Genomic DNA, 27,886 nt, shown 5'->3' with positions numbered 1-27,886 from the left:
GTGCCCCTCCAGTATGCAGAGCAATCCCAAACACAACATTTTTCTCGAACTGAGCTACTCATTGTGTGCATGGTGACAGACTGCTGTCCCCAGGCCCTGCTTTCCCATCTTCAAAAAACACACAACAGAACAGCAGCTTTGCTAATTTTTCCAGGTGCATGCATAATGTGCTGCTCCAGTCTAGGTTTTGTTTTTTGAATTCTGGGATTTGTAGTCTTGTTTGTTCCAAAATAAAACAAGACTGCAAGTCCCATATTAGTAGGCAAAAAGCGTGGACTGGAGCAACCTATCGCACATAGACCCAGAAATCTTGGCAGCTATGGCGACAGAAGGGGAATGAAAACTCCCAGCCTTGCAGTGTGGCGCCTGGTGATGCCCCCTCAACTCCATGCCTGCACTGCATCTCCAAGTAACTTTCACGGATGCTCGAGGTCTTGAAAGCCAGCTGTGTTTCCTGTGCTGTTTGAAATTGTGAATCTATTCTGTGTGCATTGGGCCCGTGTCAGTCTACATTCATATGTGAGTGGACTGGAGGGGGGTGGTATTTTAGCAGATGCAACCCTTGTGCACTTGTTCAAAGGACACTCTGGCCAAGCTCTGTGTCTGCAAAATGTTCTGAGCCAGGGTAAACTGTGATGGTAAGTGCAGGCATGTGAGCTCAACAGTTTTCATCTTTGCAACAAAAAAAAATACACAGAGTTCCCACTTCTCTAACTTACACTTATGGAAAAGGCCTGGCAGGAGTCAATGAAAATCCCTTTCCTGGCAGATTACATACATATTTTCCATATTGCCTTCTCATTCCGAATTGATCATTGGAAGGTGCTGCTTGAATTATTCTGTCTTCCACAGACAAATGTTTTCAATCTGCTATGGTAAATAACTCTCATGGTGCAATTTCCCTGGAGTCTTAAAATGCATTATTTGGTAGTGCTTTGCTAAAAGTTTCTCACTAAGGCCTTCTATCTCTGACACTAACATTACAGAGGGTGGAGGTGCAGCAGCCACGCAGCCTAAGAAGAAGGAAACCCATTGACATCAGGCCTCGATCAAGGACCTCGAGTAATTCTGTTCCACTGCTATACTCAAAGATCATAGAGAGGCTTCGGCAAGTAAGCATTTCTTTTTTAACAAGAAAGAGTCCTCAGGCTGTTGGGGTTCATTTTGCACATATAGATATACAAGAGCTATAGGCTTCATTTGCACTCTTCTCTGGTTCAAAGTGTAGGAGGCTGTCTCACTATATAGTGTCCACCTATGGTGAGGCACTGTGCACTGAGTCCAGACAACTCTTAGTGATAGTGTTAAGGTCCCTGAAAACTAGAGCTAGGAGTAGTTGTGGAGAGCAGCTAAGGCTTATTTAGAAGTGTGTAAAGTAGGTGCATTTACCACTATAGTCTGTCAATAAGCTTTTTCACACAAGAAAGGACCATACAAGGTAAGTATAACAACTATTTGTATCTATTAACAGACACTAGACACTAACTTGGTATATCTCTTACCTGGAGATATTAACTACAAACAAGAAATAGGTAAGTAGCATAATAAAACTCATAGGGTCCAACTGGGGGCGGGGGGGGGGGGGCAGACTATATACTAAAATTGTGGGATGTGAGGTAAGTACCAACACGGGACTAGTACCCAAGGATGGAAGTGCCCAAGGGAATCACAGAACCACCCAGGATGAGTAGCCAGGGACACCAAGGCTCCTGGGTGCAGAGTGGTTCCACCAGGTCAAACATCCATAGGATAACACAGGATAAGTCTCGGTTCGATAGGTAACTGTGGCTGTGTGTCCGTTTTGATTTGGAGGAGGAAGCAGTACACTGCATTTCAAGTGTAGGGAGGTGTCTGAGATCGTAGGGCCAGATGTACGACCATTTTCTGGTCTCACTAACGGGAAATCGGCTCGTTTGCGACTGCAAACTAGGTCTGCCCTATTTATAAACCCTATTTTGCGACTTGGTAACATATTACCGACTTGCAGAATAGAGTTTGCGACTCGCTATTAGGAAGGGGCGTACCAAGGGCGCCCCTTCCTAATAGCAACTCGCACTTCAATGTAAGATTGTTTTCACTTGCAGTTTACCACCCTTTTCAAATGGGTGGTAACCCATTCGCAAACGGGAAGGGGTCCCCAGGACCCCCATTCCCCTTTGTGACTGGCATTGAAATATTTTTTAGCACCAGGCAGTGGTCCGATGCACCACTGCCTACTCTTAAAAAAGGAATCAGTAACGTTTCATTTTTCTTTTTTAAATCCAGCCCATTGCAAATTGTAAGTCGCAAAATGATGCAATTTACGACTCGCAAATTGGTAGGGTCGTACATCTGGCCCCAGGTGTCTTCAGGGCAATTGGGGCGCTATTTAACTGTTTAGGGTGTGTGGTGTGAATGCTTATACCTGGCTGATGTGTGTGATTTTTGGTGTTTGGAGGGAATTGTAAGAGTCTCTGGAATATTGTGAGCTGGAGCATATTGAATGTTTAGCAGAGCTGTGAGGATTTTTGGTTGTGTTGGTAGAGTGCCTGTGGATATTTTGAGGGTGATTGGGTGCATGTTGAGGGTCTCTGGGTGCTTTGATGATGTACAGGCACATTGTGAGTTCCAGAGTGGTATCAGAAGATTGTCGGGGCACACTATGAGGGTGTCTAGGGAGCACTGGTGGTGTCCAGGGAAGTGGTAATAGTGTCTTTGATACATTTTGAGTGCCAGGGTTTTGAGGGGATCTGGAGTGTTGCTTTATGAGGGCTATTTGGTTGAGCTTTTGAGCCTGTGAGAGCTACTGGGTATCTTGTGAGGGTGTCTGGATGTGTTGTGATAATCTTAGTGTGAAGCTTTGGGGATGTCTTGCTTCTTGAGTGTGTAATGGAACATTGTAAGATCGTATGGATAACATTGTACAGCTGCTTAAGAGTATTGTGAGCATGCCTGAGGAGTGGTGATGGTGGTGTCTTGTTAAGGAGTCGGGACCACTGGCATTTTAAAAGTGTATGGTGTATTGTGAAGGTGCACGGTTGTCTGGAGTGTTTTGAGAGTCATGAGGAAGCTTTATACAGCTCTCTAGGGTATGTACTGAGACTGTTTAAGGTGTTCCATTTTGGGTTGTTTAGTGGCGAGAGACAGTTATATGTGTGCAAGGCCATTTTTGGTGTTGTAAGGCTGTTTGAGCAGAGTGGATGTTTGTGAGAGATGTGAGGGTTCCTTGTAGGTTTTATGAGAGTTACTGGCTATTTTAATGGTGTGTGGGCTCGTATTGATTGATTGTGATGAAGACATGTTGTATAGCTGTTGACTATCTGTGCTTAATATTAAAATATGTTTTTATCTTTACATAGTGGAAACTGAACATGTGAGAACACTGTAATAAGGGGTTTGCTGGAGGCAGACCGGAGAAGAACATGAACAAACATGTGGCCCTGCAGGCAAGCCTGTTGACCATTATCAAAGAGGTGTCAGTAAGGTAAGTCGGTGACTAGAAGGTATGCCAAGGCCGTGGACCTCCTGGGAAGCCCACAAAAAGCACCCTGGTATACTTTCTGGGAATCTGGATCTATACCCTACTCTTTCAACCTAAGTAGCATAGGGTCAGGTTATAGGCATACTTTTTTTGGCAGGCAGACCAGTACACTTTGCAACCTAAACATAGAGGTAGTATAGGGTCAGTTTGTAGATTCGTGGTTTGCAGTTTGCCTTCCTCCAATGCCCTCACTGAAGTGCTTTTGCTGCCAGCAAAGCTACAGCACTACTTTGTACAGTTGGTTCAAGGCATCCTCTCTCTCATTTTGTTTCTGCTGTCCATACCAAGAATGTCAGTGATGTCATTTGAGATGTCATCAGTGATGTAATCAGTGATGTCACTGACTATGTCATGAATGATGTAATATGTGACGTCGTCAGCAGTGCATTGCGGGGGCGCGAGTTATAGTTAAATGAACTATCGATAACGCCGGAATTTCTATGGTTTTGTACGAGTGAAATGTCCAACTAACTATAACGTTCCTGAAACCTATGGTTTCTTCAGTTAATTTCTATGGTTTTTTAAATGCTAATTTCTAACTATAACGTGCCTGAAACCTATGGTTTTTTCAGTGAATTTCTATGGTTTTTTTTAAATGGTAATTTCTAACTATAACGTGCCTGAAACATATGGTTTTCCCAGTGAATTTTAAAGGTTTTTAAATGAAAATTTGTAAGTCTAATGTACCTCAATCCTATTTTTTTAATTTTATATATATATATTTCATGTGAACAATGCCTCTGGCAGGCTGAAACGCGTCATAGCAGGCATGCTGAGCTTTGAATAAAAACACTCACTTGCACTTACAGCTGGGTCTGTTATCGTCTGGTCCGGTTTCCAAGAGATTTGGGATTCCTGGGATCTTTGTGGCGAATATATATATATATATTCACTTAAAAAACCATAGGTTTCACACATGTTATAGTTAGCTGTACATTTCACTCGTAAAAAACCAATGAAATTCCACGTTATAGTTAGATCAGGTAACTATAACTTGCGCACCCACAATAAACTGCTGATGACGTCACATATTACATCACTCATGACATGGTCAGTGACATCACTCATCACATCAATGATGACATCTGAAATGACACATTGTGGATTGCGGTCGCGCAAGTTATAGTTACCTGATCTAACTATAACGTGGAATTTCATTGGTTTTTTACGAGTGAAATGTACAGCTAACTATAACATGTGTGAAACCTATGGTTTTTTAAGTGAATTTGCAAGGTTTTTTAAATGCTAATTCCTAACTATAACGTGTGTGAAACCTATGGTTTTTTCAGTGAATTTGTACGGTTTTTTAAATGCTAAGTTATGTATTTATTTTTAATTTTTTTTTCTGGTTTTTCACCGTGCGCACACCCTGCGCGCACGGAGCGCGCTTACAGATATATATATTGATTTAAATGCTATTTTCTCAGGACCTACTGAACAGATTTACACCAGACCTGCAAAAGGCACATCTCTGACCTGAGGACTACCTCTCTGCCAAATTTCAAGTAATTCTGTTCAGCCGTTCGGGCTGTAGCTCGGACTAAAGGTCCTATGGGAAAATGCATGGGGAAAACGCGTTTTGGGACCCCCTTTTTTCTCAGCCCCCGCTTGACGAATCCCCCCGAGACTTTCAGGGTAGGAGCGGAGCGGAGCGCCCCACCTATTTTGAAAATTTCGCGAGGATTCGTCAACCGGCGCCAAAGTTATTCCAAATAGAATGTTGCGGATTTCCTATGGAAACACGGTCCTAACTATAACTATCTACTGGCGACCGCCAGTAGATAATATATATATATATATATTATCTACTGGCGGTCGCCAGTAGATAGTTATAGTTACAACCTAGTTTCCATAGGAAATCTCAAAATTCTATTTTGAATAACTTTGGCGCCGGTTGACGAATCCTCGCAAAATTTTCAAAACTAATGGGGCGCTCCGTTCAGCTCCTACCCTGAAAGTCTCGGGGTGATTCATCAAGCGGGGGCCGAGAAAAAAGGGGGGTCCCAAAACGCGTTTTCCCCATGCATTTTTCCATAGGACCTTTAGACACAGCTACAGCCAGAACGGCTGAACAGAATTACTTGAAATTTGGCAAAGAGGTAGTCCTCAGGTCAGGCATGTGCCTTTTGCATATATGGTGTAAATCCGTTCAGTAGTTCCTGAGATAATCAAAAGTAAATTCATATACATATCTGGGCGGAGCCTAACCACACATCTCATTGTGAGATCTGATTGGCGGTCAGCACTTCATCCAAGAAGTGTTGGCAGCCATCTTGGGACCAATATACATGATAGCACCTCATTAAAAAGCATTGCAGTTAATAGAAGGTTTTAAGACTTTAGTTACATTATAAATCATTTGTTGATGGTACCATACTCATTTTAGGAATTGTGGTGTGTTCTAAGGTGATTTTACCATGTGAAAAAGCCTTCTGCTGGGATATCATGAATCATGTTTGAGAGAAAACTATTTTCACATGCTTTTCCCACAGAGGTTTGGAAGGTGATCTATAAGCTAAACTGAGAGCATATTTTCTGTAAATTCACATTATCTTTCTCAGTCATGTGAGAATGAAGTCTGACATTCTCAGTAAAACATGTACATCCAACAAGGGCAGAGACTGTCAGTTGATTCCTTTGTGTTCTACTGCAGCTTCCCAGAGTGTTCCAAAGAACAACTAGAGCGCTAACAGTCTTACTTATGACAAAGGTATGGCACACCTGAAGCCATCTTGATTGGAATAAAGTGTTAACATTTAAAACATTTAATTTAAAAAGGAGAGAGGGTTCATTTTGCCATAGAATGTATGATTAGTGCTGCAGAAAGAAAAATTAGGGCACATTTTGAGTGACTTCTCAAATCCTCTTCTATTTCATTAAAGAATTCTGACATGCAGACTGAAACATGCACTTTCAATACCAGCAGCAGACTTCCCTGGTGAGCAGTAGCTTTACTACAGTGATCTAATGAGCAACTAGAGTGCTAACATTCTGAATTTATGGCAAATGTGTGACACATCTGAATGCCTTCTTCATTGAATCAAAGTAAAAAACTGACAGTATGCCTACTGAGGAGACTGCAGTAAATGAGGAAATTAGGAAACTTCATAACAAGTCTCCCAAGATGGCCACCAGAGACAAAAGAGCCCAAATGTAGCACAAATATCACCGAGATGTAGCCCAAGTATAGCCCAATGACAGAAATCCCAGAGTGTTTTAAAGAACAACTAGAGCGCTAACAGTCTTACTTATGACAAAGGTATGGCACACCTGCAGCCATCTTGATTGGAATAAAGTGGTAACATTTAAAACATTTAATTTGCAAAGGAACAAAATGAGGGGGTTCATTTTGCCATAGAAATTATGACTAGTGCTGCAGAAGGAAAACTTAGGGCACATTTTGACTTCTCAAATCCTCTTCTATTTCATTAAAAAGTTCTGACATGCAGACTGAAACATGCACTTTGAATACCAACAGCAGACTTCCCTGGTGAGCAGTAGCTTTACTACAGTGATCTAATGAGGAACTAGAGTGCTACCATTCAGAATGTATGGCAAATGTGTCACATCTGAATGCCTTCTTGATGGAACCAAAGTAAACAAGCATTGAAAATGCAATAGGTCTCGCCCTCGTTTAAGTTAAAGCAATTCTGTTTGTAATTAGGTGACTTTTTAGCTTTGCTTTCATTAGTGTTTTTCAAAATTTCATGTAAATAACATGCATATCTGTATATGTATGCATGCATTTATATTTGTATTTATATAGATATGCAGATTATATATATATGTTTATATATGTATGTATATACATATATATACACATACATATATATAAATGCATATATGTGCATATGTGTGCGTGTAGAGAGAGGTAGAGAGAGGTAGAAAGGTAGAGATGTAGAGGTAGAGAGGTAGAGGTAGAGAGGTAGAGGTAGAGGTAGAGAGGTAGAGGTAGAGAGGTAGAGGTAGAGAGGTAGAGGTAGAGAGGTAGAGAGTAGTAGAGAGAGAGGTAGAGAAAGGTAGAGAGGTAGAGAGTAGAGGATGAGTAATAGAGAGTAGAGAGTAGAGAGAGAGTAGTAGAGAGAGTAGTAGAGAGTAGTAGAGAGAGTAGAAGAGAGTGAGTAGGAGAGAGTAGTAGAGAGTAGTAGAGAGTGAGTAGTAGAGAGTAGTAGCGAGTGAGAAGTAGAGAGTAGTAGAGAGGGAATAGTAGAGGGAGTAGTAGAGAGTAGTAGAGAGTGAGTAGTAGAGGGAGTAGTAGAGAGTGAGTATTAGAGAGCGAGTAGTAGAGAGTAGTAGAGAGTGAGTAGTAGAGAGTAGTAGAGAGTGAGTAGTAGAGAGTAGTAGAGAGCAGTAGAGAGAGAGTAGTAGAGAGTGAGTAGTAGAGAGTGAGTAGTAGAGAGTGAGTAGTAGAGAGAGAGTAGTAGAGAGAGTGAGTAGTAGAGTAGTAGAGAGAGTAGTAGAGAGTAGTACAGAGTGAGTAGTAGAGAGTGATTAGTAGAGAGTAGTGGAGAAGTAGAGAGTGAGTAGTAGAGAGTAGTAGAGAGTGAGTAGTAGAGTGAGTAGTAGGGAGTAGTAGGGAGTAGTAGAGAGTGAGTGGTAGAGTGAGTAGTAGAGTGAGTAGTAGAGAGCAAGTAGTAGAGAGTGTGTAGTAGAGAGAGAGTAGTAGAGAGTAGTAGAGGGTGAGTAGTAGAGAGTGAGTAGTAGAGAGAGTAGTAGAGAGTAGTAGAGAGTGAGTAGTAGAGAGTGAGTAGTAGAGAGTAGTAGAAAGTGAGTAGCAGAGAGAGTAGTAGAGAGTAGTAGAGAGAAGTAGAGTGAGTAGTAGAGAGTGAGTAGTAGAGAGAGAGAGTAGTAGAGAGTGAGTGGTAGAGAGTAGTAGAGTGAGTAGTAGAGTGAGTAGTTGAGAGTGAGTAGTAGAGAGTAGTAGAGAGTAGTAGAGAGTGAGTAGTAGAGAGTGAGTAGTAGAGAGAGTAGTAGAGAGGGAGTAGTAGAGAGAGAGTAGTAGAGAGAGAGTAGTAGAGAGTAGTAGAGAGTGAGTAGAGAGTGAGTGGTAGAGAGTAGTAGAGAGTAGTAGAGAGTGAGTAGTAGAGAGTAGTAGAGTAGTAGAGAGTAGTAGAAAGTGAGTAGTAGAGAGTGAGTAGTAGAAAGTAGTAGCGAGTGAGTAGTAGAGAGTGAGTAGTTTAATTTAAAAGGAACACAATGAGGAGGTTCATTTTGCCTTACAAATTATGATTAGTGAGGAAAAAAGAAAAATTAGGGCACCTTTTGAGTGACTTATCAAATCCTCTTCTATTTCAGTAAAAAATTCTGACATGCAGACTGAAACATGCACTTTCAATACCAGCAGCAGACTTCCCTGGTGAGCAGTAGCTTTACTACAGTGATCTAATGAGCAACTAGAGTGCTACCATTCAGAATTTATGGAAAATGTGGGACACATCTGAATGCCTTCTTGATGGAATCAAAGTAAACAAGCATTGAAAATGCAATAGGTCTCGCCCTCGTTTAAGTTAAAGCAATTCTGTTTGTAATTAGGTGGCTTTTTAGCTTTGCTTGTATTAGAGTTTTTCAAACTTTCATGTACATACCATGCATATGTATGCATATATGTATATGTTTGCATGAATTTATATTTATATAGATATGCAGATTATATTTATATGTTTATATATTCACTGAAAAAACCATAGGTTTCACACACGTTATAGTTACGAATTAGCATTTAAAAAACCTTGCAAATTTACCTAAAAAACCATAGGTTTCACACATGTTATAGTTAGCTGGACATTTCACTCGTAAAAAAACCAATGAAATTCCCCCGTTATAGTTAGTGCAGGCAACTATAACTCACGCGACCGCAATCCTCTGCTGATGACGTCAGATATTACATCACTGTATTTAGACACTTATTTACCCATGTCTTCTTCAATTAATCTTTAGCTATACATATATTACAAATATTTATTTTTCATAAAGACACATATGTCATCAGTGATGTAATATCTGACGTCATCAGCAGAGGATTGCGGTCCAGCTAACTATAACATGTGTGAAACCTATGGTTTTTTAAGTGAATATATATATATATATTTTTTTTTTTAAATTGTGAATAATTTTTAGTTAGGAAAACTATATTCATTCTTTTAAAAAAGAAATATTATACAGAAGTCGCACACCCTTCGCGCATTCCGGTAGCCATTTTGAACAGTCGCGCTGGGGTCGCGACTTCGGTGTAATTTGTAAAGTATGAAATATCTTTAAATTAATTATAAATAAAAGTTTTCCTTTAAGTGTTTGTCTAAGTTTATTAATAAAAGTATTTTTAAAGTATTATTTTCAATATAATTTCAACAAAAAATTATTCGATTATTATTGGATTCGGAGGTTAGGAGGGATGGCCATTTTGCTCGATCTATTTTGCAATATTTTTTGGTCTAGTCAGGTGGACACCCTCTTCCGGGTGAGGTACGGCTTGAGGATTCTATTCAAAAAGTGAGGAATCAACATGCAGAATTATCCATCAGAAGAGCAAGTTACTTACCTTCGGTAATGCTTTTTCTGGTGAATACACCTTCGGTAACACTTTTTCTGGTGCATACAATATCTGCCTGTGGATTCCTCACTGTCCCACCCGCCTCCCCGTTGTCCACCTGTTTCTACCAAAAAGATGCTTTTACTGTTTGGCATGAATGTTTTTAATATGTCTTAACCATGCTTATGTTTTAATAGTGAGAAATGCTTGATCTGTTGCTATTTCTTTATGCCTTTATTGGTATGCATTTTTATATATATGCTCGATACAGGTATACAGGGAAATCACGTCAATTGTTGCCAAAATGTAGGTGTCCTTCCATGGTATCTCCTGTATCTTTGACAGGAAGTCCATGGTGTCTCTACAGTAAGATGGAAGGTTGAGGACATAAGGGCAAAGAAAGTAATCCAGGTAAATGGAAGTGTTTTCAAGAAGGCTTTGGTTGGCTGAAATAATAGGCCTGCCAGGGGGGTCAGTGGGGTGTTTATGCACCTTTGGTAACATATAAAAGACCGGTGTAACAGATTTGCGTGCCAGAAGGAACAGGAATTCGTTTTTGCTGAGCATGTCCTTTTCATGCCAGTTATGCAACATTTTGTGGTATTCCTGTACTGTTTTATTATATCTGGCCTGGCTAGATCTCAGGTAGCATCCTGAGTATTCCAGCTGTCGTTTAGCCTCTGTCCTGTATTTATTAATATCCCAGAGGACCACATTACCCCCTTTGTCAGATGGTTTGATCACAAAATTTGTGGCCTGTTTCAAAGACTGCAAGCCTTTTTTCTGTGCTTGCGTTAGATTTTCAGCAAAGTTGTTACTTTCTTTTTGCCAAAGGTTCATTAAATCATACAGCACTGACTCTTGGAATGTGTCAATGCCATCATGCAGGGTAATAGGACTGAATTTCTATCTGGGTTTAAAATAATTTCTGGATCTTCTGTTGACCTCCATATCAATACTGATTAGTAGGTCGCGATCTGATTCCCAGTCTCTTACATCCAATTGGAATTCCCGCATGATAGCTAATGTCTCAACATCACCCACAGATAAAACCTCGTCAGGGTTGGTGGGAATACTTGTTAATGGTATAGTCTTGGATTGGCCGCTACTTAATTTAGAGGTATGTAATTTCAGCAGTTTTAATTTACGTGAGAAAAGGAAGAGATCAATACGAGTTTTAGCAAAATCAAAATTGGCAGTGGGGCAGAAAGATAGGCCCAATTCCAGGACCGATCTTTCTTCAGGAGTGATAGTATGAGAGGAAAGATTTATAATTGAAAGGTTTGATTGCTCACCCATCATTTGTTTCTCTTGGATCGCCTGATGCCTCTCCCATGTGGCGTTGAGTTGTCGTTGGCCTTCGCCCCCTCTCCTGCTCCTTCTCTTTGATCTTGTTCTTTGCTTCCTCCTTTTCCTCTTCCTCGCGCTGGTTGTTTGGATGCGCTGAGGCTCAGTTGCATAAAACGGTATTCCTGGAGTGATGTGAAGGGTCCTCTGTTTGGTTCCAATGGAGTGTATCTGTCGTCATCATCTGAAGGTGCAGCTGAGCTAGAACCAGAAGTTTCCGATTCTTGCGCTCTTATCGCTTCAATTTTCTTATAATCTCTCCGTATGGCATCATATTTTCTGCTGAAAGTTAGGATGCGGCCCTGCGCATAATCATTTCTATCTCTAATGAACTTCCATTGTTTTCTTACTTTAATGCCATCTTCATATTTCGTTAATCTTGGTTTCAAGTCCTTCATGAAATTTTTGATTTCATCTTGAGCCGGCAATTTACTGAGCATTTCACGAAGGACTTTCAATTCTTCTTCGATTTGTTGTAATTCTATCGCCGCATACTTGGAGAGAAGACCAACCATTTGTTTACAGGTACCTGCCATTAGAGTGGACCATTCTTCCAAGAGCTTCGGGTTGGGGTTCTGGTAAGTGGGGTTCACCAAGATTCGCAGTCCCCTTGGGACACGTCCCACCTCAATGTAATTATCCAATGAAATTACCTCTCAGCTGCGATTGATTTCTTTCTTGCAGAGTTTCTCAAGTTTATATAGATCTTGTTTCAAAGTTCTATTTTCTCCCGTTTCTCCTGTGGTTACTCTTGTGTCGTTAGTGTGTTGAGTATCATCAACTTCAATAAACAGGGATTTGGCAACATCAAGGCGCTGGCGTATCGCTTCAAACATTTTAAACCCGCCTCTGCTGGTCCCGGCAGTTCCCCAGTCGTCACCAGATCACCGCCACAGTTCGATTCTTCTCCTCATTTACGAAAAATCTCCCCCGTACATCCACTCGCGCAGCTGCGTGTTGTGGAGAGAGGGGCACCTCTGCCGTTTCGAATGTAGTGAAATGAATTGCCAAAGTTATGACGGGGGTCTAAGGAGGGGCTTTTCACCACATCAGTACTCACCCGGTGTAGGGTTCATCCACAGCGGTACCAGCCTCGTCCAGACTGACTCCGTATTGTTTGATTGGCACTAGATGGAAAATAGTTTCCGATGGTTATGTTCCGGTGGCGGGAATCGGGAAAGACAGGGTTTGCAGATAGTTTTCAGAGTTTAATCCGATTACTTCCACCTAGCGAGGTTGGTGCAGACGGGCGGGCGCTGGACCCGCTAATATGTCAGACTGAGCATTTCTCGCGTGTTTCCGGGCACAGGAAAAAAGGAGTCGCACACAGGTTTTTCTTTTGGAGAAGATGGTAATTAGTGACTCAGACGCGTTTCGACAGCACGGTCTTTGTCAGTGAGTCATTACATGAGTGAACCAGGAAGTGACAATGTTATTTAAAACAGTTCCTGTTGCAGTTTGATAAACATAGAAAAAATATTGGTGAATGTTACTGGTCTGTGTCATGGTTTTTAGAAAACAGACTCTGCCAAACTTTACACTCAATATAGAGAACACAAAATAACAAAAGATTCTACAGTTAATATAATCACTGTGATTCATAATTCGACATTGGAACTGTTTTTCAACGGTACTTATATTGAATTCATTGGTGATATTCCCTTGTAAAATATGATTCAAATGTATCATTTAGATATTGTAATCAAACAAACAAATGTAAACACGCCATGTGGCAGTAAACTCGAATACTGCCAATGGGTGGAACTGAAGTCAGCACGCCGACGAGGTCCTCTTATGGCTCCTATGACATCATACGGTGTCGCGAGCGGAGCCGTGCTATCATGACATCGTCGTCGACGTGGGAGAGCTAGGAAAGAATTTCCGCGGCATGCTGGCGCAGGGGATATTCACCTAAGTGTTCAGGCTAGTCTTTGGGAGCAACTGTTTATGTTTCCACTCCAGAAACCGAAACCAGTGATCCGAGGGCAGAGGCCCTGCAGATGGCACACAAGGTGGGGAGCCCAGTCGTGTGCACCGGCGGGGCACCGAAGTGACAAGCACCACTACCCACAGAAAAGGTTACAAGGGCACTGAATAACACAGGATCTTCTCTTTGTATCTGGCAGGAACAATAAGGTTAAAATGCCCTAGTTCCAAAATGTAGAATTAGTGCTACAACGGTCTTGAAGAGGACCTGAGATGGATGCCGCTTCTGCCTTCCGTACACTGGAGGCGGCACATGGGTCACGAGGTACGGTCATACTGCGGTGGAACGCACACTCGTTGACCTCTCATGGCACTGCTCCACACTTCGGGGACAACGCTTTCCATTAGCTGTGTTTTCTGATGATGTGTCGCGCCGGCCCCGTCCAACAGCAGAACCCCTTTAGATCCACACAGACTCTTCCACTCTCTCACCAGAAGTGAAACCAGGCCATGCGGACACTTTCACAATACAATAGCCGGGACAGCACTTTTCGGTAAAAAAAACACATTCCTTCCTCCTAATTTATCAAATAAACGACTCACTGAAGAACAGGGGCCAGCTTCGATCGGTTACAACAACTTTTTTACTTCGCGATACCATTACAACGCATGCATTACCACGCATGTGTTGAACATCGCAAAGTCATTACTACGCAGTTTTTTAGAACGCATGGTCATTTACCACGCATGCCTTTACAACAAATTTTGTTATAAAGGTATGTATGGTAAATGACCATGAGTTCTAAAAATAGGTAGACGATCCACGTCGTTGTAAGGAAACAGAGGCTGTTCCGTTTCCTCACAACGACGTGCACAGCCCCTCAGAGACGACATGAAGCAGGAACCACGAGGAGAGGGAACCATGAGGCGTGAAAGGTTAGGGGGATTGAGCTTGGGGTGGTGATTACTTTTCTAGGGTTTAGGGTAGTGCAGTGGTGCTTGGGTAGTGTAAGGGGTCGTGCTGAGGGTAGTGTTTTAGGGTTTAGGGTAGTGCAGTGGTGTTTGTGTAGTTTAGGGGGTCGTGCTGGGGGTAGTGTTTTAGGGTTTAGGGTAGTGCAGTGGTGTTTGTGTAGTGTAGGGGGTTGTGTTGGTGGTAGTGTTTTAGGGTTTAGGGTAGTGCAGTGATGTTTCTGTAGTGTAGGGGGTCGTACTTGGGGTAGATTTAGGGTTTATGGTAGTGCAGTGGTGTTTGTGTAGTGTAGGGGGTTGTGCTGGGGGTAGTGTTGTAGTGTTTAGGGCAGTGCAGTGGTGTTTGTGTAGTGTAGAGGGTCGTGCTGGGGGTAGTGTTTTAGGGTTTAGGGTAGTGCAGTGGTGTTTGGGTAGTGCAGGGGATCATGCTGGGGGTAGTTTTTAGGGTTTAAGGTAGTGCAGTGGTGTTTGGGTAGTGTAGGGGGTCGTGCTGGGGGTAGTGTTTTAGGGTTAAGGGTAGTGCAGTGGTGTGGGTGTAGTGTAGGGGGTCGTGCTGGGTGTAGTGTTGTGCAGTGGTGTTTGGGTAGTGTAGGGGGTCGTGCTGAGGGTAGATTTAGGGTTTAGGGTAGTGCAGTGGTATTTGGGTAGTATAGGGGGTCGTGCTGGGGTAGATTTAGGGTTTAGGGTAGTGCAGTGGTGTTTGGGTAGTGTAGGAAGTCATGCTGGGGGAGTGTTTTAGGGTTTAGGGTAATACAGTGGTGTTTGGGTAGTGTAGGGTGTCGTTCTGGGGGTAGTGTTTTAGGGTTTAGGGCAATGCAGTGGTGTTCGAGCAGTGTAGGGGGTCTTGCTGGGGGTGGTGTTTCAGGGTTTAGGGCAGTGCAGTGGTGTTTGGGCAGTGTAAGGGGTCGTGCTGTTTTAGGGTTTAGGGTAGAGCAGTGGTGTTTGTGTAGTGTTGGGGGTCATGCTGGGGGGGTGTTTTAGGGTTTAGGGCAGTGCAGTGGTGTTTGGGTAGTGTAGGGTGTTGTGCTGGGGGTATTGGTTTAGGGGAGTGCAGTGGTGTTTGGGTAGTGTAGGGGGTACTGCTGGGGGTAGTGTTTTAGGGTTTAGGGTAGTGCAATGGTGTTTGGGTAGTGTAGGGGTACTGCTGGGGGTAGTGTCTTAGGGTTTAGGGTAGTGCAGTGGTGTTTGGGTAGTGTAGGGGGTACTGTTGGGGGTAGTGTTTTAGGGTTTAGGGTAGTGCAGTGGTGTTTGGGTAGTGTAGGGGTCGTGCTGGGGGTAGTGTTTTAGGGTTTAGGGTAGTGCAGTGATGATTGTGTAGTGTAGGCGGTAGTGGTTTAGGGTTTAGGGTAGTGCAATGGTGTTTGTGTAGTGTAGGGGTCGTGCTGGGGTAGTGTTTTAGGGTTTTAGGGTAGTGCAGCGGTGTTTGTGAAGTGTAGGGGGTTGTGTTTTAGGGTTTAGGGTAGTGCAGTGGTGTTTGTGTAGTGTAGGGGGTCGTGCTGCGGGTAGTGTTTTAGGGTTTAGGGCAGTGCAGTGGCTTTTGTGTAGTGTAGAGGGTCGTGCTGGGGGTAGTGTTTTAGGTTTTAGGGTAGTGCAGTGGTGTTTGGGTAGTGTAGGGGGTCATGCTGGGGGTAGTGTTTTAGGGTTTAAGGTAGTGCAGTGGTGTTTGGGTAGTGTAGGGGGTCGTGCTGGGGTAGTGTTTTAGGGTTAAGGGTAGTGCAGTGGTGTGGGTGTAGTGTAGGGGTCGTGCTGGGTGTAGTGTAGTGCAGTGGTGTTTGGGTAGTTTAAGGGGTCGTGCTGAGGGTAGATTTAGGGTTTAGGGTAGTGCAGTGGTATTTGGGTAGTATAGGGGGTCGTGCTGGGGTAGATTTAGGGTTTAGGGTAGTGCAGTGGTGTTTGGGTAGTGTAGGAAGTCATGCTGGGGGAGTGTTTTAGGGTTTAGGGTAGTACAGTGGTGTTTGGGTAGTGTAGGGGGTCGTTCTGGGGGTAGTGTTTTAGGGTTTAGGGCAATGCAGTGGTGTTTGAGCAGTGTAGGGGGTCGTGCTGGGGGTGGTGTTTCAGGGTTTAGGGCAGTGCAGTGGTGTTTGGGCAGTGTAAGGGGTCGTGCTGGGGGTGCTGTTTTAGGGTTTAGGGTAGTGCAGTGGTGTTTGTGTAGTGTAGGGGGTCATGCTGGGGTGGTGTTTTAGGGTTTTGGGCAGTGCAGTGGTGTTTGGGTGGTGTAGGGTGTTGTGCTGGGGTAGTGGTTTAGGGGAGTGCAGTGGTGTTTGGGTAGTGTAGGGGGACTGCTGGGGGTAGTGTTTTAGGGTTTAGGGTTGGACAATGGTGTTTGGGTAGTGTAGGGGATACTGCTGGGGGTAGTGTTTTACGGTTTAGGGTAGTGCAGTGGTGTTTGGGTAATGTAGGGGGTACTGCTGGGGGTAGTGTTTTAAGGTTTAGGGTAGTGCAGTGGTGTTTGGGTAGTGTAGGGGTCGCGCTGGGGGTAGTGTTTTAGGTTTTAGGGTAGTGCAGTGATGATTGTGTAGTGTAGGCGGTAGTATTTTAGGGTTTAGGGTAGTGCAATGGTGTTTGTTTAGTGTAGGGGGTTGTGTTATAGTGTTTAGGGTAGTGCAGTGGTCTTTGGGTAGTGTAGGGGGTTGTGCGGGGATAGTGTTTTAGGGTTTATGGTAGTACAGTGGTGTTTGGGTAGTGTAGGGGGCCGTGCTAGGGGTAGTGTTTTACGGTTTAGGGCAGTGTAGTGGTGTTCGGACACTGTTGGGGGTCTTGCTGGGGGTGGTGTTTCAGGGTTTAGAGCAGTGCAGTGTTGTTCGGGCAGTCAGAAGGAACCGAGTCAGCGGTAACCCTCTAGGACAGCACCGGATTATCAATTACCCCTTGAATTAGTTGGTGACAAATTCAAATTCACCCTGTGTGTGCGCTCTTGAATAGTACCCGCTAACACAATACCTCCCCAGATACTGGGGCAAAATGAGACATAAACAGCAAAAGGCGCACCACTTCCACAAATGTAAATAATATCAAATTAGTCCATGTACATGAGATATTTTCTTTTCAAATGATCTTCTTTATTATTCATTTGTTAAAATGACATTTAAGAACAGCCAAAGCAGCCGACGCGTTTCGTCCAACTTGGGACTTCTTCAGGGCTGAAAAATGTATATATAAAACAATGTATAAATACCACGAATAACCACATCAAATATATACAAATCCAACAGACATAATCATTGACATTAGACAGATTCAAAAACGTATTACAAAAAAAGAAACAACACTATTAACAATACACAGAAGACATAAACAAGCTAAAAACAGGATTATAAGTAAATTAACCCTTATTGTAAATTCATGTTCGTTATTTTTCCGATAAGGACAGATTATCAACTTGCTGACATGTTTCTGGTTAAGTAACAGTTCAAGATTGCACATAAATGAAGTACAATTGGTTTCTTGAAACCAAGTCTCATTCATCAGCCAAGTTTGTATCGACCGTAATTAATTGGGTCAGAAAGAGTTATGAATTTGTTCTCAACTAGCTCCATAAAGTTCTAAAAAAAAAAGCAGCAAGAGAAAGAGGAGACTCAAGGGTGTACCCACCGTAAGAGACAATACATCTGTTTGTGTATGTATTCTTGAAAATTCTAAGGCGTCATTCAAAGTCACTAGTGTGAGAAGTTGGCCTGGTATATGATGCTCACTAGTTAAAGTGATCACCTTGTACCATGCCAAGCAACCCTTATGGTGTGGTTGTAAGTCAACCTTTTCGGACTAGCTGCCCTAGTGGTAGCGTAGGCTAAGCAGTCTTTGAGGCTAAACTCGTGAAGCGTGTTAAGCCAGCTGTTTTACCAAATGTAACCCCCTTTTATACCAATGAAAGGACACCACACAGATATATATTCAAAATATATATGTATTTATTTCTCAAAGTAACCCCTAGTCTCTTTATGAGCACAGGAGCACAAATCGTCAAACAAGATTATCACAAAATACACAGAAGTTGCACGTTATATGGATAGGCCCTGGTGGCCACTCAAACCATATACTAAAATAGTGGTATAAGTACCACGAACAGAAAAGGGAGAAGGCCTAGGGCCTCTAGAATCGCTGGGCCTACAAGGAGCTAACGTCAGTTAGTGACCAGGAGGTCCACGGGTGGCGTGTGCAGCGCAAATAGTCACACGCGTGCTCCCATAGGTTTCAATGGGTGCGTAAAAAGTACAAAGTTACTGCAAAGAGGATCTTCCGGATAGACTAGGAACTCAAGATTTGGAACACAGGCACTAGAGATGTAATACTACACTTGGGCACAGATGTGCCAGCTTTACCTCACCCACAGGAAGCGGGTGCATAGGCCTCGAAGTGCGTCGGGTTTCTTCTATCTGTTCCGTGGAGCTTGAAGACAAAGATGCTGCAGGCGGTCGGTCCGGGAGAGATGCAGTGGATCCAAGAGTGGATCGGAGATGTTGAAGACCTGTAAGCAGAGGGGACAGTGTTCACAGTCACTAGCCAGTGACCAGCGTGGCACCAGGTGGGTACCAGGCGATGTCGGGTGCAAACAGGTGATGAGGGGTAGCTTGTCTCCGCAGCCACGTGGTCCCTGAAGGTCGACGACGTCCAGGAGTCGGCTCACGAGCTGTCCCACGCAGGCTCTCGCTGTCGGCGGTGTCGGCGACTTGATCGAAGCAAACAAGCCTTGGCAAAAGCAATTGTAGGAGGGTTCGGAAATCAGCTGTTGGTTCTGACCAGCAAGGTCAAAGGGATTGCTCCTTTGGAGGGGAGCAAGGGCCAGTCTGGAGCAACCAGACCAGCGGTGTTTGTCGTAGATTTCGTCGCCAAGATGGCCACTAGCCAGCGGGCCAGCAACCGGTTAGGCGCGTCGAGTGGCAAAATGCAGAAGGGCCCCACGCAGATCGTGGAGATGCTGGAGGGCTCACCTTTGGTGCAGATGCTGCTCGGGGGTTGGGCTTCTCAGGACCCAAAGCACAACTTGGAGGGAGCCTCGGTTGTTGCACTTGTCAGCTTGTCGTAGTCGTTCCAAGATGGCTGGCTCCACGTGTCTCGGTGCCTCCACGGGTCTCCTCCTTTCAGGGACTGTGGATCGGGCGGTGAGAGGTCTGGAGGTCCAGGTCTTGTCAGTCTCTGGGCTCGGGCTCCGGCGGGAGGCGGCGGCAAAGCAGACGGTGATTCGCTGGATGGTGCTTGCGTTAGCAAGGTGGTCACTCCCTGACCACGGGGGAGATTTTCTTCAGTCTTCTGTGCAGCAGAATGTCGAAGTTCCCGTCTTCTTCTTAGTTTCAAGTTGATTCCAGGATGTCTGAAGTCTTAGGACACAGCTCCTACCTTTAAGCGGATTCTAGGGGCCGGACTACCTGCTAGGTCCCTCCCTAAGGGTGGGACCAGGAAGGGGGGTGGTTACACCCCCAATCCTTTGTCCAGCTCGCCCCAGGCCCGGGACTGGTGTGCCCCAGGACCGGTTTGAACTGGCATATGCACCGAGGCTCCTTGTGAGCCACAGGCATGTCTGGTTTCTTTCAAGCCCTACCTGACCAATACACAAAATCCTGTCTGGGGTGGTGCACGCACCTCCCCTGGCAGGAAACCCTTTGTCCACACCTCCCAAGCTGGAAGGACTCCCAGCAGCAGGAGGGCAGACTTGTGTCTGTGGTGGCAGCATCCATTTTGTGGAGCTGAGGCTATGTCTGATTTTACCCGGGTTTCAGGTACTGTACATGTCGTGTCCCTCTAGAAGGGTGGAATGCTAACCCCGTCGCCAGAATTGGCGAGGGGTTAGTATTCCAATTCGTATGACACCTTACTCGACATGTTTTGATAAAGCCAAACCAAAGATAGCATTTAACCGCGAGGTTCATAATGCACTTAAGAGTATATGGTATGACGATATCTGGAAACAGTAGAAGGAAGTTGTTCCGACCACTGCAGACAGGCTCAGCTCATGCCAGAGCACCATCTCACATGGAACCAAGCACTCTGCCTTCAGGATTGTTAAGGCCTGCCATAGGAGTGACTTATAGGTTACCAGGTGTCCCATTTAAGGTTAGGTATAGGTATACTACACCTAAGTAAGAGGTGATTACACCAACTTACCCCAGCTGAGTGATCAGCCAGTTGTGTCAGATTGTTAGGCCAAGCCTGGGGTGGCATAATACATGCTGCAGCCCTTGGCAGGCCTTGGGTACACCAATGCCCTGGGTACCTAGTGTACACTGGTACAGGGGCTGACAGGGTGATCCACTTCCAATTGGTTATGCACCTAGGGTGCATAGTTTTAATTTAGTAGAGAGAACAGCAGGCTGGGGGTCTGATTGGCAGGCCCACAGCCTCAATATGTCAAAAACCAGTGAAGCAAAAAGCAAAAATTTGGGGTGACCATAGGATAGCAGACCCTACTCTCCTACACAACCCCCCCCAAACGCTGGGACATTAAACTAGCCTTGACCAGTCTCGTCTTCATGTCCTAAGTGGAAGTACCTGGAGAGACCATCTGCATTCCCATGGTCAGTACCTGGCCGGTGCTCCACTGTAAAGTCCATCCCCTGTAGGGAAATGGACCACCTAAGCAGTTTGGGGTTTTCACCCTTCATCTGATTTAGCCACAAGAGGGGCTTATGGTCGGTCTGAATCTTGAAGTGAGTGCCAAACAAATATGGCCTCAGCTTCTTCAGGGCCCACACCACAGCAAAGGCCTCCCTCTCAATAGCTGACCAATTCTTCTCTCTGGGGGTCAACCTTCTGCTAATAAAAGCAATGGGTTGGTCTTGACCATCTACATTAAGTTGTGACAGCACAGCTCCCACACCCAACTCAGAAGCATCTGTTTGGACAATAAACTCTTTGGAGTAGTCAGGACTTTTCAGGATAGGTGCAGAGCACATGGCCTTCTTCAGGTCATCAAATGCCTTTTGACAGCTTACTGTCCACTGAACCTTTTTGGGCATCTTCTTGGATGTCAGATCATTAAGAGGAGTCACAATGGACCCATAGTTCTTAACAAACTTCCTGTAGTACCCAGTCAAGCCCAAGAAAGCTCGAACTTGAGTCTGGGTGGTTGGAGGGGACCAGTCCTGGATGGATTGTATCTTACTCTCCAGTGGTTGAACTTGGCCTCCACCTACAAGGTGGCCCAAATATACAACCTTACTCTGCCCTATCTGGCACTTAGTAGCCTTGATAGTGAGGCCTGCCCTTTGCAGAGCCTCAAGAGCCTTCTTCAGGTGGATCAGGTGATCCTCCCAGGTGGAACTAAAGACAGCAATGTCATCAAGATATGCTGCGCAAAAGTCATCCAACCCAGTAAGGACTTGGTTCACCAGCCTTTGGAAGGTGGCAGGTGCATTCTTCAGACCAAAGGGCATCACCACAAACTGATAATGCCCACCTGGGGTTGAGAATGCTGTTTTGGCCTTAGACTCCTCAGCTAATCTGATTTGCCAATAGCCAGCTGTTAAGTCAAATGTGCTCAAAAACTTTGCAGAAGCTAGTTTGTCTATGAGCTCATCTGCCCTTGGAATAGGGTGTGCATCTGTCCTGGTGACAGCATTGAGTCCTCTGTAATCCACACAGAACCTCATCTCTCTCTTGCCATCTTTGGTGTGAGGTTTGGGGACCAGAACCACTGGGCTAGCCCAGGGGCTCTCTGAGGGTTCAATGACACCTAATTCCAGCATTTTATGTACCTCAGCCTTTATACAGTCCCTGACGTGGTCAGGTTGTCTATAAAGTTTGTTCTTTACAGGCAGACTGTCACCAGTGTCCACAACATGGGTACACCAGTCAGTTTGACTAGGTATCAAGGAAAACATATGCGAAAATGATTGTAGAACCTGTCTACATTCAGTCTGCTGATGGGCAGTGAGGTTGCCTCCAAGGGTCACTCCTTCAACTGAGCCATCTTCAGGGTTCTGAGACAACAGGTCTGGGAGAGGGTCACTCTCTTCCTCCTGTCCCTCATCTGTAGCCATGAGCAAGCCCATGTCTGCCCTGTCAACATATGCTTTAAGCCTGTTAACATGGAGTACCCTGTGGGGACTCCTGGGAGTTCCTAGGTCCACCAAGTAGGTGACCTCTCCCTTCTTTTCCAGGATTGTATGGGGTCCAGACCATTTGTCTTGGAGTGCTGCTGGGGCCACTGGCTCCAACACCCATACCTTCTGTCCTGGCTGAAACTCAACCAAGACAGCCTTTTGGTCATGCCAAGCTTTCTGTAAGGCCTGGCTTGCCTCAAGGTTTTTGGATGCCTTCTCCATATACTCAGCCATCCTGGAGCGGAGACCAAGTACATAGTCCACTATGTCTAGCTTAGGCTTTTTGAGAGGTAACTCCCATCCTTCCTTCACCAAACACAGTGGGCCTCTCACAGGGTGCCCAAACAACAATTCAAAGGGGCTGTAGCCAACTCCTTTTTGTGGGACCTCTCTGTAAGCAAACAGAAGGCAGGGTAGAAGGATGTCCCATCTTCGCCTGAGCTTTTCAGGTAATCCTTTGATCATACCCTTTAGGGTCTTGTTGAATCTCTCAACAAGCCCATTGCATTGTGGGTGATAAGGGGTGGTGAACTTGTAGTTGACACCACATTCCTTCCACATAGCTGTCAAGTATCCTGACATAAAGTTGGTACCTCTGTCAGATACTACCTCCTTAGGAAACCCCACTCTGGAGAATACTCCCAGCAGGGCCCTGGCCACAACAGGTGCTGTAGTGGTCCTAAGGGGAATTGCCTCTGGATACCTGGTGGCATGATCCACTACCACCAGTATAAATCTGTGCCCAGATGCAGTGGGAGGATCCATGGGACCCACTATGTCTATTCCCACTCTTTCAAAGGGGACCCCCACCACAGGTAGTGGTATTAGGGGGGCCTTTGTTGTGCCACCTGATTTGCCACGGGCTTGGCAGGTGACACAGGAGCGACAAAACTCCTTTGTATCTTCATTCATATGAGGCCAGTGAAAGTGAGGGACAAGCCTGTCCCAGGTCTTGTTCTGGCCTAAGTGTCCTGCTAAAGGAATGTCATGGGCCAAGGTAAGAAGGAAGCCCCTAAATTGCAGAGGTATGACCAACCTCCTGGTTGCACCAGGCTTGGGGTCTCTAGCCTCTGAATAAAGGAGCCCTTCATCCCAATACACTTTATGGGTACCTTGAGCATTCCCAGCAGCCTCAGCAGCAGCCAGCTGTCTGAGGGGTTCAAGAGAGGGACAGGATAACTGAGCCTGCCTCAAGTCAGCCCTTGAAGGTCCCCCTGTCCCCAGAAACTCAACCTGATCAGGTTCAAGCTCTTCAGGGACAGTTCCTTCAGGGTCCTCTAGATCAGCTTCCTGGGAAGGCTGATCATCACTCTGAGGCAGGGGGGAAGGCACAGCCTTGACCCTCCTGTTCTTCTTCTTGGTAGGTGCTTGGTCCATTGTTCCAGGATCCAAGACCTGAGGTTCAGTGAGGCACTTTTTGGCCTGTGACCTGGTCACAGCAAGGACATGTGATGATATACCTAACATCTCTGCATGAGTCCTGTACTCCACTTCTGACCATAGAGAACTCTCTAGGTCATTGCCCAACAAACATTCTACTGGGAGGTCTGCACTAACCACAACCCTTTTGAGGCCAGTTACCCCTCCCCATGAGAAGTTAACAACTGCCACACTATGTGAAGTAGTGGCATTGCTGGCATTGGTCACCAGGTAGTTCTCACCTGGTATGTACTGTCCAGGGTCCACAAAGCCTGGTGTCACCATAGTGACACTGGCACATGTGTCCCTGTAGGCTTGAGCCACTTTGTCATTAATTAAAGGAGTCTGTCTGTACTTGCCCAGGTTACTGGGGCTCACAGTCAGGGACAAATCAATGTCCCCATCACAGATCAAGACTGCCTGTGTAAGGGTTCTGTCTAAGTCAGAATCTCCTTCAGTTCCCATAGTGATTCCCACTACACCCTTTGTCTGGGGACCAACACTGCTAACAGTAGTACTGGGAGCAGGTGCCTTAGGGGCAACAGTGTTGGGGGCTCCACCCTTTTTGCAATCACTAGTCCAGTGAGTTGTATTTTTACAATGATTGCACCAGGGTTTCTTCTGACCTTCTTTCTTCTTCTTGGACTGTTGGGACCCACCCTCCTTAGCAGTAGTTTGGGGCCCTGTTGAAGACTTCTGGTCTTTAGGTTTCTGATCTCCACCCTTTTGGTCTGTTTTCTTCTGATCACCCCCTTGGCCCTGGTTCTGGTTCTTTTGCTTAACCCTGGTTCTGACTCATTTGTCTGCCTTCTTTCCCAATTCTTGGGGAGAGGTCAGATCAGAGTCAACCAAGTGTTGATGCAGTTGCTGGTTTTGACAGTTATTTAAAATCTGTTCTCTCATCATCAAATTATACAATCCTGTAAAATCAGATACCTTACTTCCCAGCAACCAACCCTCCAAAGCCTTAGTGGCACATTCAACATATTCAGACCAGTCCTGAGTCTGTGTCTTTTGGGTGTCTCTGAACATTAACCTGTACTGTTCAGTGGTTAAGCCTAACCCATCTACCAGAACACTCTTCAGGACTCTGTAGTTTCTGACATCCTCTTCTCTAACAGTGAGGAGTCTGTCTCTGCCTCTTCCTTCAAAGGAGAGCCAGAGGATTGCTGCCCACTGGTCTTCAGGAACCTGCTGTACTTTGCAGGCTCTCTCAAGAGCAGTTATCCATTTGTGGATGTCATCCCCACTTTTGTAGGGGGGCACAACCTTAGACAGGTTCCTATTGTCAAAGACCCTATCTTTGTCCTTAGGGACAATGCTGCCACCAGTGGGTATAGACCCACTCTCTCTAGGTTGCCTAGCCTTGTTCAGTTTTTCTTCCATCAGGGCTACTTCTAGCTCCTGCTTCCTGATCCTCAGCTGGGCTTCCTGCATTCTGGCCTCATGTTCCCTCCTCTGAGGGGTGGTCATCCTTTTCCTGGAGTGACCTTGAGAGCCTCTAGAGCCATGAGAAGCATTGGAGTCACCTGAGTGATTCCTTTGCCTCCCAAGCCCTGTGTTAAGTCCACTGGGGAGATCCAATGGGGTGAACCCATTGTCAGTCCCCAATAGCCTTAGTTTAGCTGGGCCAAGTATAATACTTGGCACTGGGCTAGTTCTCCCTTCATCATCACTACTTTCTGTATCCTCACCACTTTCCTCCCCTGTAGTATGGTTCTCATCTAAGGGATGGCTATTGGAACTGGGTACCTCTGTAGTATCTTCAGAAGGGGGGCCTCCTGTTCCTGACCCTAAGGGGGCTAACTGGGAAGCTTTCTTGAGTGCTCTCTGATTCTCATCATTCTGTAAGAGCTCTCTGAGCTCAGCAGAGTTTGGGTTCTTGGGCTGTTTAAGGCCTCTAAGAGTTGCCAAATGCCTGAGCTCATTCTGATTAAGGGTAGCAAAGCTGGATGGTGCCCTCTGGGGGTCACTCTCAACAGAGATGGGTACAGTGGACCCCTCTGCCCCGGCCATTGCTCTTAAGTGTGGGTGGATGTGTTGCAATCTACCTACACTTGTGTTTACCTACTAAACCTATCTAGTAGTTGTAGTCAGGGTGTGCTACTCCCTTTGCTCTACAACAACTAAGTTCAGTAGAACTTATGTATATCTAATCTTGTTTTATATGTACCTACAGGTACCTATGTGATCTTTCAATTGGTAACCAAGAGATTACAATGGTAAAACACAGCAAGCTCAAATCCAACCGCTGCTCACCAATGTGAGAAGTTGGCCTGGTATATGATGCTCACTAGTTAAAGTGATCACCTTGTACCATGCCAAGCATCCCTTATGGTGTGGTTGTAAGTCAACCTTTTCGGACTAGCTGCCCTAGTGGTAGCGTAGGCTAAGCAGTCTTTGAGGCTAAACTCGTGAAGCGTGTTAAGCCAGCTGTTTTACCAAATGTAACCCCCTTTTATACCAATGAAAGGACACCACACAGATATATATTCAAAATATATATGTATTTATTTCTCAAAGTAACCCCTAGTCTCTTTATGAGCACAGGAGCACAAATCGTCAAACAAGATTATCACAAAATACACAGAAGTTGCACGTTATATGGATAGGCCCTGGTGGCCACTCAAACCATATACTAAAATAGTGGTATAAGTACCACGAACAGAAAAGGGAGAAGGCCTAGGGCCTCTAGAATCGCTGGGCCTACAAGGAGCTAACGTCAGTTAGTGACCAGGAGGTCCACGGGTGGCGTGTGCAGCGCAAATAGTCACACGCGTGCTCCCATAGGTTTCAATGGGTGCGTAAAAAGTACAAAGTTACTGCAAAGAGGATCTTCCGGATAGACTAGGAACTCAAGATTTGGAACACAGGCACTAGAGATGTAATACTACACTTGGGCACAGGTGTGCCAGCTTTACCTCACCCACAGGAAGCGGGTGCATAGGCCTCGAAGTGCGTCGGGTTTCTTCTATCTGTTCCGTGGAGCTTGAAGACAAAGATGCTGCAGGCGGTCGGTCCGGGAGAGATGCAGTGGATCCAAGAGTGGATCGGAGATGTTGAAGACCTGTAAGCAGAGGGGACAGTGTTCACAGTCACTAGCCAGTGACCAGCGTGGCACCAGGTGGGTACCAGGCGATGTCGGGTGCAAACAGGTGATGAGGGGTAGCTTGTCTCCGCAGCCACGTGGTCCCTGAAGGTCGACGACGTCCAGGAGTCGGCTCACGAGCTGTCCCACGCAGGCTCTCGCTGTCGGCGGTGTCGGCGACTTGATCGAAGCAAACAAGCCTTGGCAAAAGCAATTGTAGGAGGGTTCGGAAATCAGCTGTTGGTTCTGACCAGCAAGGTCAAAGGGATTGCTCCTTTGGAGGGGAGCAAGGGCCAGTCTGGAGCAACCAGACCAGCGGTGTTTGTCGTAGATTTCGTCGCCAAGATGGCCACTAGCCAGCGGGCCAGCAACCGGTTAGGCGCGTCGAGTGGCAAAATGCAGAAGGGCCCCACGCAGATCGTGGAGATGCTGGAGGGCTCACCTTTGGTGCAGATGCTGCTCGGGGGTTGGGCTTCTCAGGACCCAAAGCACAACTTGGAGGGAGCCTCGGTTGTTGCACTTGTCAGCTTGTCGTAGTCGTTCCAAGATGGCTGGCTCCACGTGTCTCGGTGCCTCCACGGGTCTCCTCCTTTCAGGGACTGTGGATCGGGCGGTGAGAGGTCTGGAGGTCCAGGTCTTGTCAGTCTCTGGGCTCGGGCTCCGGCGGGAGGCGGCGGCAAAGCAGACGGTGATTCGCTGGATGGTGCTTGCGTTAGCAAGGTGGTCACTCCCTGACCACAGGGGAGATTTTCTTCAGTCTTCTGTGCAGCAGAATGTCGAAGTTCCCGTCTTCTTCTTAGTTTCAAGTTGATTCCAGGATGTCTGAAGTCTTAGGACACAGCTCCTACCTTTAAGCGGATTCTAGGGGCCGGACTACCTGCTAGGTCCCTCCCTAAGGGTGGGACCAGGAAGGGGGGTGGTTACACCCCCAATCCTTTGTCCAGCTCGCCCCAGGCCCGGGACTGGTGTGCCCCAGGACCGGTTTGAACTGGCATATGCACCGAGGCTCCTTGTGAGCCACAGGCATGTCTGGTTTCTTTCAAGCCCTACCT

At 45.7% G+C, this 27,886-nt stretch overlaps 1 protein-coding gene across 1 annotated transcript in view; it reads left to right on the top strand.

The window, feature by feature from the left end:
* The first annotated feature begins 986 nt into the window (after window positions 1–986).
* The window catches only part of LOC146871742 (syncytin-2-like), a 330,284-nt gene continuing 303,384 nt past the window's right edge, over window positions 987–27,886 (top strand). Inside the window, exons 1-2 of the mRNA XM_085599774.1 lie at window positions 987–1,112; window positions 3,339–3,463. The gene's annotated coding sequence lies outside the window, so the exon portion shown is untranslated. The remainder of the gene's footprint in view (window positions 1,113–3,338; window positions 3,464–27,886) is intronic.

The sequence above is a fragment of the Triturus cristatus genome, chromosome 1_1 (assembly GCF_964204655.1).
Source record: "Triturus cristatus chromosome 1_1, aTriCri1.1, whole genome shotgun sequence".
Classification (NCBI taxonomy): domain Eukaryota; kingdom Metazoa; phylum Chordata; class Amphibia; order Caudata; family Salamandridae; genus Triturus; species Triturus cristatus.
Note: the sequence above shows the minus strand (reverse complement) of the source record. Positions and strands in the feature narration are given on the sequence as shown.